The following is a 4043-nucleotide window of genomic DNA, read 5'->3' on the forward strand; positions in this document are numbered from 1 at the left end:
TGATTTTTGACAAGGTTGCCAAGACCATTCAATGGAGAAAGAATACTTATTTATACAAAGGGTGCCCGGACAATTGCATAGCCACATGTAAAAAAGTGAAGTTAGACTCTTACCTCACATCAGATACAAAACTTAACTCTAAATGTATTAAAGATTAAATGTAAGAGTTAAAACTACTCAACTGCTAAAACATAGGGGGTAAGCATTAATTACTTTGGGTTTAGCAAAGTGTTCTTAGACATGATACCAAATTAGAAGAAACCAAAGGGAAAAAAAAGGTTAAATGGACTTCACCAAAATTAAACTCTTGTTTTTCAAAAGACATCATCAAAAAAGTGAAAACATGGTATGAGAGAAACTATGGATAAATCATGTATCTGTTAAGGAACTTGTATTCAAAAAATATAAAGAACCCTTACAATTTAATAACAAAAAGATAAATAGCCCTATTAAAAAGTGGGCAAAAGATCTGAATAGACATTTCTCCAAGGAAGAGATGCAAATGGCCAACACGCACATGAAAAGATGTTTGATATCATTAGTCATCAGAGAACAGCAAATTATACCACAATGGGATGTCATTTTACACTAATTGGGATAGCTACAATCAAAAAGTCAGATAGTAACAAGTATTGACAAGGCTGTGGAAAATTTGGAACCCTCACATACTTCTGGAGGGAATGTAAAATGGTTCAGCTGCTTTAGAAAACAGTCTGGCAGTTCCTCAAAAACTTAAACATAGAGTTACCATATGACCCAGTAATTCCACTCTGAGGTATATATCCAAGAGAAATCTGCACATATGGCCCCACAGAAACTTATGCTTGAATGATTATAGTAGCATTGTTCACAATAGACAAAAGGTGGAAGCAAACCAAATGTCCATCAATGTGTGGATGAATACAATTCAGTATACCCATAGAATGAAATCCCTTCAGAGGCAGAAGCAACGTGAAGGAGACAGCACAGACCTGGGGAGTGCAGCCACTAACACCATGAGCCCCCTCAATAAGCCCAAAAGTGAGGTGACTGCAGAAGAGGTGCAGTGGGAGGAGGAAGAGTTTAATATGTCTCCACTGTCTGTTCTCACACAGTCAGGCAAGAAAAACACCCAAGTGCTCATTAACTGCCACAACAACTAGAAGCTCTGGGGCCACATGAAAGCCTTCGGCAGGCACTGGAACATGGTGTTGGAGAATGTGAAGGAGATGTGGACGGAGGTCCCTAAGAGTGCCAAGGCAAGGAGTCCAAGCCCGTCAGCAAGGACAGCTCCATCTCCAAGATGTTCCTGAATGGGGACTCTGTCATAGTTATCCTGCAGGACTGCACAGTGCTGTCAGAATTCCCTCCCTCATCCTGTAAAGACCTGTCCCTTGTAATGGGAATAATAAATATCTGTGTTTTTTCTAAAAAAAAGAAAAAAATATAAAAGCAATAAAGTACTAATACATGCTACAGTATGAATTAACCTTGAAAACATTATGCTAAATGAAATAAGCCAGACAGAGACAACAGCACATGATATGATTTCACTCATATGATACGTCCAGGTCAGGTAAATGAACAGAAATAGAAAGTAGATTTGTGATAGCCTAGGCCTGGGGGTGTGTGTGACATGGAATTTGAGAGGGATATGATACCTTAAAAGGCATGGGGTTTATTTTTGAGGTGATAAAAATGTTTTAAAACTGATGTAATGATGGTTGTAAATGGACTAAAAATCATTGAATTATACACTTTGAATATAGGAATGGTATGGTGTGTGAATTATATCTCACCAAAAAAAAAAAAAAAAAGTGAGAAAGCCACTGTTGATCATCCTCAGCCTTATAGATTGACTTCTTGCTATGACCTCAACAGGGGGCCAGTGTTTTGTTTTCTAAACCCCTATTCAGTCCATGGCTGGGCCTCAGAAATTTATTTGCCATTGAGGTTCAAAGTCTTTCTAGTTCAAGGAGCTGGTTTCTGATGACCTGAGAGATACTGACCAAAGTTAGCTGTTTCCTCCTTCAAATACATCTCATTGGCATGGTGGGATTTTTGTCTGTTTTATTTTTTAATTATTTTTTTATCTTTATCTTGTTATTTTGCTCACTTTTCTTTTTTGTTCTTTTTCCCATTTTTCTTTTGTTTTTTTCTTTCATATTCCTTTTATCATTAGTATTTCTTTAAATTTTTGTCATTGTATTTAGACTCCATTATAAAGATCAGTTTGTCAAGTAGACCTGGAAATGATTTTCTATTCAAATGATTTGGACCTATCACCAGCTTTTCCCAATTTTAAGCTCACCTTGGGACACCTTGAGTGCAGGTCCAGCAGTAAGGCCAAAAACTTCAGGGCCTTTCTGCTATCTTTGCTGAGGAGGAGACCCATGTTGAGAACTACCAATTCTTCATGCCACTCTCCAAGGGTAACTTGGCCAAGGTGAAGTTGGCCTGGCACATCCTCGCTGGGAAAGAGGGAGCCATGATTATCAGCTTCCAGAAAATACCCATGAAGTCAGAATCCTAAAGGCTTTGAATCATCCCAACATGTGTTAAAATATTTGAGGTGATCAAGACTGAGAAAACTACTTCACGGAGTATGCTAGTGGAAGAGAGGTTTGATTGCCTAGTGATTCATGGCATATGAAAGGGAAAAAGTCCTTGAGCAAATTACATTAGAAAATGTCTGCTGTGTAGTACTGCCACCAGAAGTGGATTGTTTATAGAGACTTAAAGGCAGAACACCTGCTCTTGGATGCAGACATGAATATCAAGTGTGTAGACTGACTTCAGCAACAAATTCACCTTTGGCAACAAGCTGGAGCTGTTCCTGTAGCCATTCCTCTTTCGCTGCTACAAAACTATTCCAAGGGAAATCTTACGATGGACTAGAATTGGAAGTGTGGAACCTGAGGGTTATTTGATAACACAGGGGTCATCTGACCCCTGCCTTCTGATACTCAGAATCTCAAGAAGCTGTGAGAGCAGGTACAGAGTGGAATATGCCATATTCCCTTCTACTTGTCCATGAAGTATGAAAACCTGCTCGAGAAATTTCTTATTCTCAGTCCCACCAAGACAGGCACTTCTGAGAAAATTATGAAAGATCTGTGGATGAATGTAGGTCATGGAGATGAACTAAAGCCTATCTGGAGCTATTGCCTGACTATCATGACTCCTAGAGGACTGAGTTGATGGTGTTAACGGGTTATATAAAGGAAGATATCAAGGATTCACTGATGGAACAGAAATATGAGATGATGATCACTTATCTGCTCCTTGTACACTAGAGATCTGAGCTAGAGGGCTACATCATCTGCAAAAGCCCAGTCTTTAACATTCCTTCCTCATCTCACATGGTACAGTACAGACTTTCTGCCAGCCACAGCCAGTGGGGTTTCAGTGATCATGCCAATCCTGCTATTCCCATCTCCAATTCTGAGAATACTCAGGATAGCCTGAGGAAGACTAGGAATCAGGAGACAAGGCCAGGAGCACACCCATCACCTCCCTGCCTACCTGTTCTGAAGAGGAAGAAGATAACTCCTATTCTATTCATAGATAATGACCTTTCCACCAACACAAATCAAAGCATCAATGCCCTGTTTTGGAGGGAATTGGCCAGGCCTCCATCCAGAATGTGGAGACTATGCTAGGGTCTGGGCCCTCCATGGCTTCTGCTTCTGCTGCAGTTGGCTGGATTTGCTCTACCTGCACTAGAAAGCCATGACAGCCTTGGTACAGCTCAGCCAGGTCTTTGGGTGGTGCTCCACAGACACTAACGGTGAGGTGCCTCAGCACAGCCCTGTCAACATGTCCCCGTGGCTTCCCTCTCTGCCCACACATCAGCCACAGTGCTGGAGCCCCAAACAGGAAACTCCTTCCACACCGAGCAGTTCTGATATGTGCATAACCACCAGAATCTGCCCGGTGGGAAGACCCCAGTCTCTCCACAGGGCAATAGTCAGGGCCAGCAGGGGACCACTGGTAGCTGATTCTGCAAGTTCAGTTTCAAGTTGATAGAGACATCTGTGTTTCAGGTTTACCAGAAGGAAACT

General features: G+C 41.2%; 1 pseudogene; it reads left to right on the forward strand.

The window, feature by feature from the left end:
• The first annotated feature begins 995 nt into the window (after nucleotides 1-995).
• Nucleotides 996-3641, forward strand: LOC113258885 (serine/threonine-protein kinase MARK2-like; annotated as a pseudogene).
• Nucleotides 3642-4043: the final 402 nt, after the last annotated feature.

The sequence above is a fragment of the Ursus arctos genome, unplaced genomic scaffold (genome assembly GCF_023065955.2).
Source record: "Ursus arctos isolate Adak ecotype North America unplaced genomic scaffold, UrsArc2.0 scaffold_7, whole genome shotgun sequence".
Classification (NCBI taxonomy): Eukaryota; Metazoa; Chordata; class Mammalia; order Carnivora; family Ursidae; genus Ursus; species Ursus arctos.